General features: G+C 40.7%; 1 long non-coding RNA gene across 1 annotated transcript; it reads left to right on the top strand.

The window, feature by feature from the left end:
• The first annotated feature begins 1,327 nt into the window (after positions 1–1,327).
• Positions 1,328–9,762, top strand: LOC137464960 (uncharacterized). Its single transcript, XR_010994504.1, has 2 exons — positions 1,328–1,453; positions 9,598–9,762. It is a non-coding gene; the product is annotated as an uncharacterized lncRNA (long non-coding RNA).
• The last annotated feature ends 7,423 nt before the right edge of the window (positions 9,763–17,185 follow it).

The following is a 17,185-nucleotide window of genomic DNA, read 5'->3' as shown; positions in this document are numbered from 1 at the left end:
AAGTTCTGGAGCATCAGAGGTGAGTGGCTCCTGCTGCAGCTGGGCACGGAGTGCTGTGGCCCTGGGCACGGTGAGATGCTGCTATGGCTGACCTTTGCCTCTGCTCCTGCCCTGTGGGTGCAGACACGGCTGAGGGCTGCCCGGGAGACGCAGCAGGGCCAGCTGCTCCCTGCCCGTCCACAGCGGACCCGGCTGTGCCGCTGCTCTCTGCGGCCTCTACCTGCTGCTGCCAGCCCTGCCGCGCTCCTGCCTGCCTCTGGCGCAGCCGGGCCCACACTGTAGAGAATACATTGTTAAAGAAGTTAATATAAAGTTCCAATGGTAGTTATAAATTGTTTGTTAGATATTCCATAGTTATGTCAGCCCCCCTTACTTATTTGTTGAATGTTTTGTAATTATGTAAATCCGCCTTACGGTTGGGTATTGCCCCCGCTGCTCCCACTCTCATCTAAAACGGTGAACCACCTAAGATCATAAAGAAGAGGATTACGTCACCTAATAAGCAAATATGAAACTCCCATAAAATTTAGCAAAAAAGAATTACCTAATGAAAACCCTTAGAACAACAAGCCACCATGCAAATGAAGAATTAAAATAACACCTCTGACCAGAGAAAACATAAGACAACATCAAAACCCCAGTGAGAACTTTTTGGCTTTGTCACCCTAACAGCAGCCCAAGAACAGTATAGTGACCATGAACCTGAAGCCAATAAGTGTCTACTTAGAGACATCCTCTTCCTCCCCCATGCCATCTCGGGAGCAGCAGTGGTGTGTGCACATTCCGACGAGTCCTCTACCTAGACTGTTTCCAATAAAGCTAAAATCACTTAAGAGCTTGCCCACCATTTATGACAACATGGAATACAGCACATTCCGGCCGGCTTGGCTTGGTAATCATTATTTGTGTGCATTTGGTACATGTTTTACAAAGAGCAATTTTAATCTCTTCCAGTGATACCCGCAGCTGCTGCATTTCTTCCCCCTCTCTTCTCAGGAATCCTGCAGAACAGTCCATCAGCCCCACTCTACACCCACTGACTGAGATCCCACCAGCAGCATCAGCCTCATTAATATTCATGAGCAGTCCTTATACATCATTCCGTGCCTTTCATCGGTGGAGCTCTTATCGCCTCCTTGTTGGTGGTGCAGTGCTAGCCTGCCAGGCCTCCCAGCAGCGCGTGTCCCCTGCTTCCCTCAGGGGCAGCACGCATCCTCCCGCACATGGCCCCGCAGTCCTGCCACCCAGGGCGGCCAAGCAGCCATTGCACCGGGGAGGATTGAAGGGAGAGCACAAAAGGGTCCAAAACCACAGCGGAACAACAAAAGTATGTGTCAAAAGAACCACCAACCCCAAGAGAACCTCTTGCCACCACACTCAACAACTCCTCCTCATTTGCATGAGCTAACATCCACACCTTACTCATAACATGCACATGAAAGCAATTCCCAAGGTAGTGCTTGGAAGGTGTGCAGCCCTTTGTTTCTCTGTTTTCTGATTTTGTTTCTTTTCCTACACCTCTATAACTTAGCTAGAGGTTTTCCAAGGGGTTCCCTGGGTACTGTTTATGTGTGGCATAGTCACACCATCAGTGGGGGTTTTGTAGGATGCAGTTTTCAAAAGAATTTGCTGCTGGCCTGATCTTGTCCTCACTGATACCTCTGAGAATTTTACCACTGACTTTCAAGTAGGAAGGAGTCTGCTGCCTGTTGTCCTCTCCTTGGAAATCATCACTGTCCCTATGGGTATGTAGATTTGCTCACGGAAACTGTTTTAGCACCTTTCAGAAGATTCTCATTGGAGCAACATTCTGTGTTTTGCATTAAACTGAGTAATTTTCTTCTTCCATCTCTTTGCTAATAGCATTGAGGGAAAAAACTCCAAGTTGCCCTTCAGCTTTAGCATTGCTAATTGCTCAGGTGTCTTTTTTGCACGTGTCCTCAAGCAGAGGTTTCATAGCACTGACACTGTGGCAAAAGGATGCCCTTTACTAGCAAAAATACTACTTTCATGAAAAGAGATTTCCTGTATTTATTTTAAAGCTTCTCTAAGATTTAAGAGTTGAAGGAGTTGATTTTTTGTTTTGTTTTGTTTAAAGAAAATCCAAAACTCCTGTTCAAAAGACAAGTGTTTTGATCCTTGGGAATGGTATGGATTCTGGCTTCTCATACTGTTAATCTTGCTTAAGTCTGGAAGTATGAGTAACATTTATGAGAACTCTGTAAGTGTCTGTGATGTCCAAACCTGCCTGTTACATTTAGAACAGAAATTTATTTCTGTGAGTCTTGATTATTGTAAAGATTTAAGATTCCAGAAGAAAGTTATATTCTCCTGAATTAGCAGTCAAATTAGACCAAGAAGATTATCCAAATTATTTCAGCGTCCTAATTTCTAGATACCTTTCTAGTGAATAAACATGGAGTTTCAGAGCCTCTGGAATTACATGGTCTACAAATACTGAATTATAACTATTCAATGCAAAATATCTGTGGTCTGGATCTGTCTAATCTGACATGTTTCTTTCCATAATCTATTCCATGGGTTTCCTAAACTCCTTTAATCTGGGGTTGTATACAAGATTGATGAGGGAATCCACAAGTCTTATTACTACCTTCTATGATTACTTAGTCAAATATATGTTTGAACGATGAATACTTCTGAGAATTAAATTAATAGTGATTTAAATACAGGAAGGGATCATTAATTAGCAGTCTTCCAGGAATTCTCAGATCATCTCTTCATTTCTTTTTTGATTAAACATAGTTGGGCATTTTATACATTTAAATATTTGCAGAACTGGAATGCATTTACCTAGTCCTCTTGTACAATTAACCTTTGATATGCCTGTAATAATCACCCATTTAATATCTTTGCCGTATGCAGAATTGGGTAACTCCTATTCTTTTTCAAGCGAGGGAACCAGGAACACCAGAGAGATATTAATTAGAGTTAAAGTAGATATAAAATTTCAGAAGCCATCGGGAAAAAAAAAATCTCTTTTTTTATGCTTATGGGCTTTGGTGACATGTTTTTCTGTTGTAAGTTCAACATGGTTTGTTTCGGTTGACCCCCATGCATGTTTGGTTTAACCCAGAGTTGTACCCTCCCATTTCCCTGTCCATCTCCCCAAAGACCAGCCTTTTATTCTGCATCCTTCCCTCTCAGTCAGTGAAACCCTGCCCTCCTCTCTTGTCTGTCACTGTAGTCTTACCTTTATTCCTAAAATCTTCTGTGTCTCTCCTGTATCTCTTGAAACCCCATTGGTATGTTTAAACTATTCTCCTTCCCTGTTGCCCCCCATTGGCTGTCATAATGTGTTCCCCACTCTGTGCTCCTCCCCAGGTGTCCTGCAGTTGGTTGAAGTTTGTATCCTCCCCTTGTAACCTCCCCCATATTTAAGTTGGTACAAGCCTGTATTCTTTGTCGCTTTTCCTTGGCTCCTCTCAAGAGTTAAGTCTTTTGGGAACCCATACAAGTGTCCCCTCTTATTCCTTCGCCTCGGATTCTCGACGCAGATTAAAAACAGCAGCCACAGAGAGCAGCCTTGCTGTTTCAGGGTACCAAGCAGCACTGCTCACACCGCTACCCAGACCGACCCTAGGGGCAGAGAGGGAGCGACCACTCTTGGCATGGGCCAGGAGATAGGGCTAGCCAGAGGTATCTCCAAGCATCCACCATGTCATGGGCTATTACTGTTTTATGCCAATTTGTTTAGAAAATGCATAAATAATAAACAGAAAACTGACAAATCATGACTAGTCACGCAACTTTTTCATTTCAGTTGGGTGACTAATATTCTAATAACTTAATGGTTTACGTTTGGATTAAGGAAAATGCATAACAATGATATGTTAATTGAAGACACACAAAACCATTAAGAATCCTTGCTTTGAGTAGGCTATTTTCCTAGAATGGAACTTTAATTTATAACAAACATTAGGAAAAAAATTAACTGTTGTATTCATTTATTTTCTGTCACCTTTTGGATCTCGGCAGAAGGATAGAGTTTTAAAGATTTCATAAAGTAACAAGATGGTTTGGGTTGGAAGGGAATTTAAAAGATCATCTAGTTACAAACGCTGTACTCTGGTTCAGGACACCTTCCACTATCCCATGTTTCTCCAAGCCCCATCCAGCCTGGCCTTGGACACTTCAGGGATCCAGGGCAGTCACAACTTCTTTGGACAACTTATGCCAGGGCCTCACCACCCTGAGAGTCAAGGGTTTCACTGTCAAATGCTTTGCACCAGTCCAGGTAGATGATGTCAGCAGCTCTTCCCTCATCCACCACTGCTGTAACCCATCATAGAAAGCCACTGTATTTATCAGGCATGGTTTGCTCTCAGTGAAGCCATGTTGGCTGTCTCAGGGTCTTAGCACAGTTCCCAGGATCTTGCTGGGCACACGGGAGACTGACTGGTCTGTAGCTCCCTGTGTCTTCCATATCTCTCTTATTACCAGTGGAGGTTATGTTTTCCCTTTTCCAATCAGTGAGAAGACCACTGGGCTGCCACAACTTTTGAAAAGTGATGGAGAGTGGCTCAGCCACTTAATCTGCCAGTACTCTCAGGATCTCATCAGATCCCACTGGTTTGTGCACCTTCAGGTTCCATAGATGTTCTGGAACCTGATCTTTTCCTGCAGTGGACAGTTCATTCCCCCAGTCCCTGCCTGTGCCTCGTGTGACTTGGGTGGTGTGGCTGGAGACCTCGCTGGTGAACACTGAGACAAAAAAGGCATGGAGTACCTCAATCTTCTCTATGTCCCAAGTAACCAGGTCTCCTGTTTCCTTCCAGAGAAGACTCACATTTTTCCCAGTCATCCTTTTATCATCAATACATCTATAGGTTTTCTTGTTGCCCTCAACATCCCTGGTCAGGTTGATTTCTTTCAGGGTTCCTAAGCTGATTCTTGTCTGCTTAGACAGTCTTTCTGTATTCCTCCAAGACATTCTGTCTCTGCTTCCACCCTCTGTAGTCTTTCTTTCTGTGTCTTGAGTTTGTCCAGGAGCATCTTGTTCATCCACACAGGCCTTCTGGTGTTTATGCCTGCCTTCCTTTCTGTTGAGATGCTTTGCTCCTGAGCTCAGAGGAGGTGATCCTGGAATATCAATCAGTTTTACTGGGCTGCACTTTTCCCCTGATGGGACTCTACCAAGCAGGTCCCTGAAGAGGCCAAAGTCTGCTCTTCTAAGCCCAAGGTACTGAGCTTTCCATGCCCTCTCTTCTTTGCCCTAAGGATCTCAAACTGCAACATTTCATGGTCCCTTCAGGCCAGGCTGCCCTTGAGCTTCACATTCTCCACCAGCCCCTCCTTGTTGGTTAGAACAAGATCGAGCACTGCTACTCTCATTCTTTCTCCTTTATTCTTTGGAGAAGGAAGGCATCATTATTGCATTCCAGGAACCTCCTGGCTTGCTTATTCCTGCTGTGTTGCCCCTCCAACAGATTTCAGGATGGTTGAAATCCCCTATAACAAACAGGGCTTGGAAATGAGAGGCTGCTTTTATTTGCATGTAGAGGGAATCATACCCTCAGTCTTCCTTGTGGGATGGCCTGGAGCAGAACGCAATAAAGTCACCTTTCATCTGCTCACCTTCCTTAAATCTTGATCATCCTTAAATTTCAGACAGCTCCTCATCCATCCCCAGGAGAGCTCCCTTCACTCCAGCTGTCATTGACATAGAAGGTGAGCCCTCCTCACCTTTTCTGCCTGTCCTAAAGAGCCTGTGTCCTTCCTTGCTACATTAAAATGTGCTATTTTCTTTTTTTTTTTTTTTTTTTTTTTTTTTTTTTTTTTTTGTTCACTCTGCTATGAAGGCAATCTCAGGTTGTGAAGACAATTATTTCTCAGAAGAAGAGTTATATGAGGACAAAACTGGATTAATTTATACTGTATTGTCTTCCTCATTGAGTCATGAAGAAAATGAAAAGGGAATTGAAAGGAGACTGATAAAAATCCTTAAGAAATGAGTCAGAGAGAGCTAAGTGGGAAATATAACTTTGTAGTGTGGGTGATGTGGGATCATCCCAGCATGTTTCTCTTAAAATGGGATGGCTCTAAGTTGCCTGACTCTTCCCTTTACAGCAAAATAATCTCATCAATAATGTGATATTCCTCATCGTGTTCATGCTATTGCTATTTTCAAGTACAATGCGCATTTTTCAAACACAATCAGCTCTTCAAAGATATAATTGGGCAATTTTGTTGTGAATGGCATTTGATTTCAGAACCTTTGTGGCACTCACTGGATGTGCTATGTCCACAATTCAGTAAATGAAGCTGTGCCCTAGCAATTGCTAACAATGCAAAGATATGAAATGACTAGAGCAAACATGTACCTCTGTAAATCAATTTTTTTTTGGGTAGCTGATAGTACTATGATTTTAAACTCTATTTCTAGTGGAGTCAAGATACAGTAAAGTAATTGTAAGGCCTGTGCCACGAAGAAGGTACTTCAATTTCCTCCCATTTTACTTAATATATGACATCTCCTTCAATATCCTTTGATTATGGGATGACTGTTTCAGAAGAGCAGCCTTGCAAAAAGGTACCCTTCAGTCATATCAATAGAAGCACAGCTGGCTGAATAGTTTTAAAATTACTTTTTCAGAGGAAAATACTTGAGTCATTAAAACACAAACTGGTTGAGCATAAAGATCCCTTTCAACGAGACTACCAGTACCAGAAAAAAAAAGTGTAAAAGTAAACATTTCAATTTAAAGAACAGCTTTGAGAATTTGCCTATGTGGACACTAAACATGATCTATAGCATGTACTATGGATGAAATGTAACAACTCTTCAGAATTATTGAAACAAATAATTTGATTGACTCCCTGTTGTTTGATTTGAATGAGATTTTTGCTTTTCAAGCCTTTTTAAGGTTGAAACTTAGACTTGATTCAAGCCAGTGAAAATGTCAAGAACTCTTGCAGAGTGGTGAAAATGTTTTCAGTCCCTTTATTTAACAATCTGTACTAAATGCAATGAAGAAAAGCTTCTCCATTCCTACTTTAACATCCTTCTGCTTGTTTATACCACAGGCACTGCACATCCTCTAACCTTGAGGCACAGGGTGCTAATGTAACTTATTGCAAGTTTGGCTTCTGATGAATCACTGCTTGATTGCCTGGGCTAATGAAGAGCCCCTATTAACTATTACTAGTTATACAGACAATTTGACAAGTTAGATACAAATATTGAAGTTGGTCTAATTGGGTCTGCCAAAATGCAGTGGTGCATGCACCCACTACTCTATTCATTGTGAATAACGTCAGTATGGCATATGTTGGAAGATTTTGAGAATAACCTTGTTCTAGAATAACCATAAGGCTGCTTATGCTGCCTTTTCTTCCATTTTCTGTTAATACCCAGTGGGTTTTTTTTTAATCAATGTCTTGTGCAATTGTAGAAAGTTGGATGTAATAGAAGAGGTCACTATGAAATACAAGAGAAAGGACACCCTTTAGTGTATGGTTAATCAGCTTGCTTTGGAGACTGGATGATAAACTGTAAGAAAATTTGAAAGAAGGAGCTGGAATTTGGAGGTGCTTTCCAGGTCTGGCCTGAAGTCCATCACAAGTATTATTGCAGCTGAGGGGTTGTGAGTGCAGCCCTACAGCTGAGCCCCAGTGGGCCATGAGAAGAACACTGCCTTCTCTGAACATGGAAGCTTCTGTGCTCTGAGGCTGCATGGCTTCCTGTGGCCTTGTCTTCTGGAACAGATTGAGCTCTTTTGCACAAATACCTTCTATGTCAGTAATTAATTACACCAGTGAGGGAGTTACTGTGATAAAAGGTTTTTTAAGAATCTGCACCTGCAGCCCAACTGTAAATTGTAAATGGGCCCAGTTAAGGTCACTCACTAATGATGAATTGAGCATGGAGGTGCCAAATTCTCCAGAGGTATCCAAAACAGAGGAACTCCATCTAGTAATGCTTATTCTTTTTTTGGCAGATCTTGATTCATAGAATCATAGAATGGTTTGGATTAGAAGGGAACTTGAAGATCCATTTTATTACAAACCCTGCCATGGACAGGGACACCTTCCACTGTCCCAAGCTGATCCAAGCCCTGTCCAGCCTGATACTTCCAGGGATGGAGCAGCTACAGCTTCTCTTGGCAACCTGTGCCAGGGCCTGACCGCCCTCACATGGAAGAGTTTCTTCCTAATATTGGTCTAAACACTGCCCTTTTTCAGTACAAAAAAATTGTCTCTTGTCCTGACACTCCAGGCCCTTGTCAGAAGTTCATCTCCACCTCACCTGGACCTGCTTTAGGTCCTGGAAGAAGCTCCCAGAGCATTGCCTTCTCCAGGCTGAACAGCCTTTACTTTATCATGTGTCTCCATAAAAGAAATGTGTTCCTGCCCTCTAATTATCTTTGTGGCAGTTCTCTGAAAGGGGATTCTCTTTCTCTCCCTGAAATAGTTAGGACTAAGTCCAAGAGTCTGGAATTCTCCTTAGAACTAAAATAACCTTAATATCAGTGTAGCATCTTTTTGCAAGTGAGTCTGTGAGATGCTTGTGTGCTTGTTTCCCATGGCATTTTCAGCAGCAGCATTTTCCTAGCTTCTCACTGTAGATACTTTAAATTTTTTGCAGTGTTTGAATGAAGACACTTGAATCAGAGTAGTTCTCCAATGGTGAAATAAAGAGAGTGGAATAAAGGTGGTCTTCCATAAATGCTTGCAGGATATTCAGAGTATATCCCTGCTGGGGATACACTTTGAATACTGTACCTGTGGGGACTGATTGCAAAGGGGACAGGAATGAGAAAATTTGCAGGTGAAATGTTAATAAACACAATAATATTAGATTGAAATAATTCTGAGCTATGTCGAGCAGTAAGATATCCAAAGGACCCTTACTTCCACTTCCACAGGATGCTGGGAGTGACCCAGCATCTTGTACCTTGATAGCTAAAAGGGGAAGCTGTCTGCTTTGCTGAATGTTTCTCACAGCTACAGATTCCCTTGTAACTGAAACAAAGGTAAATAGTGAATATGAGGGTATAGGGGAGATTCAGGAGTGAAAGTGCCCTGTCTACCTCTCCCCACCTTCCTTAGTGATGATGTAATTGGTGGAAAAGACAGTTTTGAGCTGCCACTGGGAGGAAATCCAAAGAATTAAAAAGAAAAAGAGATTCAGAACTACTAAATCTACAAGCTGTGCTCCTCAAGATATGTAGCACGTGCTATGGCTGGTTTGGACACAAACCCCCCAGCGCTCTCACACTGATGAATGCCTAAGTACTTTAATTTTTGCATGCACTGTGTAATGCATTCTGCACAAAGCAGTCTCTTGGAAATAAAAAGGACCACCCTGTGAGAACAGATGCAGTTTTCAGTCTCATTTATGATTCCCTTGCACTGAAAACCACAGTGATATTGCCAGACAGGCAATCTCATCCCAGAAGAGATGGATTCTCATTATGGTTTAATTCATAGAACAGTTATTATGTCATGTGTGATACACAGCAGAAGCTCTACAAAGTTAACTTCTAAAATGTGGGCAATGTTCAAGAAGCAGGATGAAAAACTGCTTTGCCTCAAAGCCAATATGTTCCATTTCCTTTCCTACCTTCGGTATCTCAGGTACACCATGATAATGGAAAGAGGAAGAATATTCAGCAGACCTATAATTCTGGGAAGATGAAAATAAGCCAGCAAAAGAGAGTACCCTATTCTGTATTCAGGACAGGTTTAAAAACTCCCATAAATTTCTCAAGCTCAATCACATTTCCTTTGAAATTTTTCCACCAGGGGCAGGTACAAAACTCCTACCAGGTTCAAGAGTCAGTTTTGGCTCCATAGTTGCCCGTTCAGCTGGTGTGTGCAGAGAGGGAAGAGTAAGGTGGAGCATAAGAAAGGGGGTCGAAGAGAAGGGCAGGAAATAATAAATGAAAGACACAAAGTATTTTCATGAGTTGTGGTTTTGAGCAGCATAATTTTGTTAGTCCAACACAGAGGCATCTGCCTTTGTGGATATATAGGAAAACATTTCAAAAGTGTTGTCTCTGTTATTTGTAATGAGTATGGAAAACACTTGCCTAATCAAAATGGGTTTGAGAGTATGACTTGAAATATTGACAGGAAGAAAAGTTTCTTTAAATAAGTATCTCTGAGAATGCTTATAAAAATGCTTTCGTGTGGCCATAAACACAAGCATTCCTGCATTTCTAATACAAACCACTAATGTAATCAACTTTGTATTTAAACCATTTAAATATTGGTAATCAGGAGTGTTTGAGAACATGTGAAGAAGAATTAGTGGGAAACCACATCCTTTATCTTTAGAACAACCCCATTCTTATTTTCTTGATTCCTCTCTTTAGTTTTTTATTTATTGTGATACCATGGCATTCATGATGATATCACCTAAGTTTTACTCAAGGTGTTGTGTGCCTGTGATACCTTTCCAAAAAATATCACTGTATAAGCCAGCCAGAGCTTTGAAAGTGTTGTGAAAACTGACTTGAAGTCTTGAAAATAGCAGGGTGTTTAACTATGCATCTTTTAACACTTCTCAGCTATTAGATGTACTTGAAAAATTCAAGTAACACTTACTCAAAATAAGTATTTTGGAGTAATTATTTCCATTTATGAATCACAAGGTCCTGTAAAGTTGAAATATTTTTGACAAACTGTCAAAGGAGCTTTGACTCAGAGCTCAGACTTAATTTGTATGCAACACTGTAAAGCTCAGATCCATGTATTTAGGCTAGCTAGAGTGCTAAAGGCACCAAATCCAATTAAAATAAGATATTTTGTGGGACAGAAGCAGGCATAGTAATTTTTGAAATAAGGTCACATACCTAAATTGCTGGAGCTTCTCATGAAAAGTTGCATTGGAACAATAGCACATTTTATAGAATAAAATAAACAAAGCACCAATATCACAAAAGCTGTGGTTTTAAATGAATATAATGGGTTCTGAGATGGCACATTATGGCTAGGACAATTCAGAGTATGCCTGATCCTGACTGCAGTCTTCCAGTCTGTAGGCAGTATTTTATTGTTCCAGGTGGAACATGTTTTCATCTGTAGCAGGTATTTTTTCATGCCATTCTAATGGAGTAATTAGCTGAAAGAAAGCCTGAGTAATTACAAAGTTACATACTCCTGCTACTACTTTTTTATTTATTACTCCATGATATTGCTGCTCCCCCCTGTTCTTTGATATGGAAGGTTCAAATCAGTTCTTTGGAAATAAGCCCTGACCCCTTACGAAAGCATAAAAAGTTTCAAGATGGGTGTCATACTAGAGTACAATTTTCAGTCTCTCCAATTCTTGCTTGTGCTGAAAGAATTAGTACAGAAAAAAAAATTCCAGTGTTCATTTACCTGTCATGATTTCAGCAAAATAATCTGTTCTATTTCATAAGAATGGTAAAACTTTCAATTCACTGTAGAGATCTTGTAATGAAAATAATTTTTAAAAAATTCAGACTGTCATATTGAAAAATTTCAGAAGATTTTGCTTAAAATAGCAAATTACTGGGATTTCATTTGAAAAAGAATGTAATTTGTAATTCAGTATCATCTACACAGCCCCAATTACTGTTCTGGTGTAGTAGAAATTTCTCCTAAAACATCCCAGCCTATCCTAGAACCCAACTTCCTTTATGTGTAATGCATTTTGCATTTTCTCTGGATCATTCTTATTAACTTTAAAAATAACTCTATGTCCATTTTTCAGAGAGCCACTCCTTTTTTGTATGGATTTCAGGTGTCTATTTTCTCGTTCAGCTCATCAGAACTGACCCCCTGTGCCAGAAGATAGGAAATATGTGTAGATATTTGCAGTTACTTTTATTCTTAACTGATCTGTGCAGAACAAATTAAATTTGAGGAACACCAGTGCTCAGTGCTAATTCTGTTTTGGCACTGTCAGTGATGTTCATTGTCATGTCTCCTTTGCATTTGCCTCATCTGCATGAGAAGAGTATTCTGCATTAATGTCACAGGGATAATTCGAGCTGGAAAGGATCTCAGGAGGTGTTAAGTATGACCTCATGTACAAAGAAATGTCAGAACTGAGATCATACCAAGATGCTGAGGGCTTTTTCCAACTGATTTTTGAAAATCTCCAAACAAGGGGGCGATTCAACATCTCTGAGCAACTTGCTCCATTGCCTGTCTATTTTCATGAGTAAAAACCATTATTTACCTCCAGATTATGGTGTTTAAAAGGCATTTGCATGATTGGCTGTTGCTGTCTTGTCTGGGTCTGCTTTCCCAGGTCAAAGCTGCCCATTGCTCTTCCCTGAATTTTATGGAGACCATGTTGGCCCAGTTTCCCCTGCCCTGTCCTGCCCATCTGGATGAGAGTCCTCAAGTGTCATTCAAATTTGCTGTCACCTTCAAAGCTGATGAATGTGCCCTCCAGTGTGTCCTGCAGGTCACTGAGAGATGTTAAATGACTTGTCCTGCAAGAAAACCACAGCAGCCCACTTCTTGCTAGGCTGTACTGTCCAAACTTGGACACAATCAGATTGTGGCATAAGGTGTTGACGAGCCTTGGCCAAATCTAGTTTAGTCCATTGCTCCCCTGCCCCACTAATCCAGTTTTTTTTTTTTTTTTTTTTTTGGTTAGAAAAGGTAAGCTGGGTCAGGCATGCTCCACCTGCTGACTGTACTCAGTCCCCTTCTACTTTTTCATATGCCCAGAAATGTGTTACAAGAGGACTGTATTCGGGATTTTACCAAGAGTCAAGATGAGGCTGACTGATTTATAGATCATCCGTGTGTCCTTTTTTGAAGGTGTGTGTGATTAGTGACCCTTCTCCTGTCCTTGGGCTGAGTTCTGGCTTGAATGACACCAGCTCTACATGCCCAGGCAGCTTTACTAAATTCCTCCTCTGTGCTCTGTCCTTGCTCCCAGCTCTGTTTGATGAATTTTTATGCTGGAGTTCTGCCATCATGTCCTTTTTAGCCAAATCCAGACAAAGTGGCTTGTCTGCCTTTACACCAGAGTGGGCTGTTCTTACGGACGATGCTCTTTTTAAAGGTCTGCTAGCTTTCCTGAGCTCCTTCGCCTTTCAGTGTCCTTTCAGGTCCCCACTCCACACGTTCAGCCCAGCCCACCTGAAGTCCAGGCATTTCACTTTGCTAAAATATTTTCATTTTCTCTTTTCATTAGTTCAACTTTGATGTGCATATTCCTCTAGGAGTCACTCTGCAAGTTCTTACCTCTTAACTCCTAATGACTCCCCCCCACCCCATGTACACTCTCCTAAACTAGCAGCTCTTTCTGAACTTTGATCTTTCTTGCATTTCAGTGTCACATAGCACTCTTTGCTAGATTTAACTGTATTTGCACTTTCTCCCTGACAGCTTCTCTGATGTCAAGATTCACTCGTGTGTTTTATTATGAAAAGGTGATATCCATTCTTTTGTATTATGTTTTTATCTCAAATATACTTGTCTTTCTATTCTTAAAAGAAGCATCTTCCTTGAAGTGATAACTCAGGTGAAGAACTTTCACGACAATAATATCTTACTTAGTATTTATCCTCTTTATTTTTTCTATTTCAAGATTTGGAATGAAACTGACTTTTTTGACTGGCAGTTATGAAGAAATGTACTTTCCCTCAAAAAGAGGAAACTGGAAACTGAACATTTGTAAGGATTATGAAACTGGATAGTATTTTCACATTTTCTTCAAACCTGGCTATTTGAGAAAGGTTTTTTTTTTAGTCTCACCCAGTGTTTGCAATCAAAAGTGAAATAACCTGTCAATTTATAGTTTGCAGGCAAGTTGATTAGTAGTTTATTAGTAGTTAATATTTACTACAGCAAATTGAATTTATTTAGGTATGTGTGCTGGTTTGGGCTGGGGTAAAGTTCATGTCCTTTCCAGGGCTGGTGTAGGGCTGTTTTGGATTTGTGCTGAACTCAGGGCTGATGCTACAGAAATGTTTCTGTTACTGCTGAGCAGGGATTGAACAGAGCCAAGGCCTTTGCTGCTCCTCGTGCTGAGGAGACCCATCCAGGACAGGTGACCCCAGCTGACCCAAGGGACGTTCCAGACCATGTGACATCATCATCAGTGTGTCAAGGAGGGGGGAAGGGAGGGGGGATATTTGGGGTGATGGCATTTGTCCTCCCAAGTCACTGTGATGTGCGATGGGACCCTGGGAACAGCTGAACACCTGCCCAGCCATGGGAAGCAGGGAATTCATTCCTTGTTCTGCTTTGCTGTGCAAGCAGCTTTTGCTTCCCCTTTTAACCTGTCTTTATCCCAACCCACAAGTTTTCCAGCTTTTACCCTTCTGATTCTCTCCCTGACCCCACTGGTGGGGGAGTGAGTGAGCGGCTGTGAGGGGCCAGGCTGCTGGCTGGGGTTAAACCACAACATGTGTGATATCTGGCAAATGTTAGAAATTAACAAATACATACTTTAACACAATGTTCTTAGGTATCATGGTGAAATATATTTGTTTACAGCTTTCTAGAATCACATATTTGAAAAACAATTCTGAATTTTGAAGATGCACTACATGAAAAAGTATCAAAGACTTTATCATACACCTGATGAAATAACTACTGCATGATTTCTTGGAATTCTGCCTGATTCATTTAGAGAGCAAAAGATGAGTTTTTCCCCTGTGTCCTGAATAATGCTTTTATTTCCCCTGTTTAATAGAAGGGAGAAATGATACTGCAGTAATCCAGGCATCCAGCAAGGAGGAACTAGAGAAATGACCTGACTACATATGTGTTTCTTGTGTAGTTGTAGGTGAGGACATCTTGCTCACTTGCTCGTGGTCTGTGCAGACCAGAGCTTAAAGGATCTTTGTAATTCTACCTGATAATGCAGAGGAAAAAAATGCTTTCCCCCCCTCTCCTTTTTTTCCCTTTTTTGTTCCTTTTTTTTTCCCCCAGCTGAAGCTATCAAGAACATTTGAATGGAATTCGGGAGATCTTCAGGACAGGCTGAAACTTAAAACATCTCTCTGAATAAAACTTTCTCTGAAATAATTTACCGACTCCTCATCTCATTAAAAATTTGCCATTTAAACCATGTAGACTTGTGTGTTTTCCAGCAGGAATTCCCTTGCATCTCATTACTGCAATCAGAACACAGAGGGTGAAGGTAAGCAAGCTGGCACTTTTATTAGCAGTTTCCAAAGCTCCTGTCAGAGTTTGCCACAGAAGGCTGTTTAACAAGATATATAGATGAGATGTAAAGTGCTTTTATAGATTCAAAGCTAAGAGACATGAAACAAAACAAGAAGATAAATGGCTGGGTTTTAGCTTGGTTAAAGCTGAGCAGCAGCCACTGCTGAAGGCTGTGTCAGGTCTGGCTTTTCATCCTGAATACATTAACACTTCCCCTACCCCAAAACCCCCAGGAATCAATAAGATGGGGACTTCTCCACATTCTTTATCTTGTCCAAGACAAAACAAAGCCAAGACTGAGTTTGTAGAATGGTCACTGGAAAACTCTGTCACCAGAGTGATTCAGTACTGGTAAATTCAGTGCAACATAATATGCACTAAAATGAGACATCCAGTGGTGAATGGTAGAAGGAGACGTAAGCTGTGGATAGTGCTCAAGGCCAGGTGGTCTGTGCTGAGAATAAATGCTAAATCTTCTGCCAGTACTACTGACAAACATCCCTGCTCTTCACCTGTGCTTCTCCTCAGTGCAAGTGCGGCTCCTGGGTGGTGCCTATGCTAGGGTGAGGCACAGTTCACTGGTACTGATGTTCTGCATGCTCAGTTCCTACACAAAACAAGCTGGTAATTGCCTTCTGGTGAATGAAAATTGTCAAATGTTCCCTTCACATCATCCCCTGCCCAGCTTTGCCAGGCTCAGCAGCTTTTTCTTCTCAAGAAGCCGCTCAAGGATGCAGCAGTTAGATTTCAAATGGCTTGGAACTGCCTGCACATCATAAAAACAAACCCTTTAAATGTGGTACCAGTGGCATTTTCTTTTGGCTGTTTTCACACAGGTTTATTTCAATCCAAATGTGTGAATATTTTGTTCCTTTGGATGTAAGGCAATGGATACTCACATCTACCATAGAGAACCACTCTCACACTCAGCTGAAAACTGGGAGCATTTACTGGACACCAAAGTGGTACAGAACTTTGGACAAAGTTGTATCAAAGTACAGCAGAAGTTACTCAGAAAGATTTTATTGCAGTTAGTCATTAAATGTATGTTTATTATATACAGACATAGTTATATTGGTAAGGAATAATAACAGGTAATTATATGTCTAAGTTGTCCAAGTATAGAAATATCTAGGTGTGAATAATAATTTAAATGTGCATTTATGTCCCTACATATGTCTAAATACAGAGATTTGTGTTAATTACTTCATTACTAAATATGTTTACGTGCATATAGAATTATATGTATTTATATACACAAATGTATATAGCTAGTCAATTATCTAGATATCCATTTATTTGACATAAATATCTTTATATAACATGTATACATATGGTTGGTCTTTTGCCATGGAAATGACATTATTTTTTATACTCTCAGGATAAAAGGGAGTATTGTTCCTGTGGTACTTTGGGACTTTTTTGGTCTGTTTCTTTTTTTCTTTTAATCCCCAACAGATATTTTGAGAATACTTGAGCATGAGTCTACTGTAAAATAGTTTCCAGATCCAAGATGGTGTTTTGTTTATCACCAGACCTGGGAAGATACATTTTTTTGTATCAATGTCTAGATAATGTGTGTTTAGATGGGAGGAATGAAGAAATTTCTGTTAGGGGGTATGTTGTATTATTCAGTGATATTGACTCTCAGGTTTGATAATCAGCTTGAAGCTCAGAAATGTTGCTTCCTTCAGCAGGACTGCAACAGCAAAAACTTCTGCAGACATTGTGCCACACCCCTACCTGTGCCATCAGAACCTGAACAACTGCCTAACAGGAATTCTTTTTCAACATAAATTTAAATCATTGTGGAAAATGTATAGCAAAGGTTGACTTGAAATTCAAATCCCACTAGGATTTTATATGGCTCATTTACAGAAGTCCACTGGACACTGAAAACCAGACATGCAATTGCTTTTTCAAAGTGTTTTTTAAGTATTTAATTGAAGAATTTTTTAACATAAATAAAATATAGGAATAAATTTTAAATGCCCAGAATCTGTGGTAAAACCTGTCTTTTTGAAAATTTTTAGAGTGCAGGTTTCTAACAGATTCAGAC

Source organism: Anomalospiza imberbis, chromosome Z (genome assembly GCF_031753505.1).
Source record: "Anomalospiza imberbis isolate Cuckoo-Finch-1a 21T00152 chromosome Z, ASM3175350v1, whole genome shotgun sequence".
NCBI classification, from domain to species: Eukaryota; Metazoa; Chordata; class Aves; order Passeriformes; family Viduidae; genus Anomalospiza; species Anomalospiza imberbis.
Note: the sequence above shows the minus strand (reverse complement) of the source record. Positions and strands in the feature narration are given on the sequence as shown.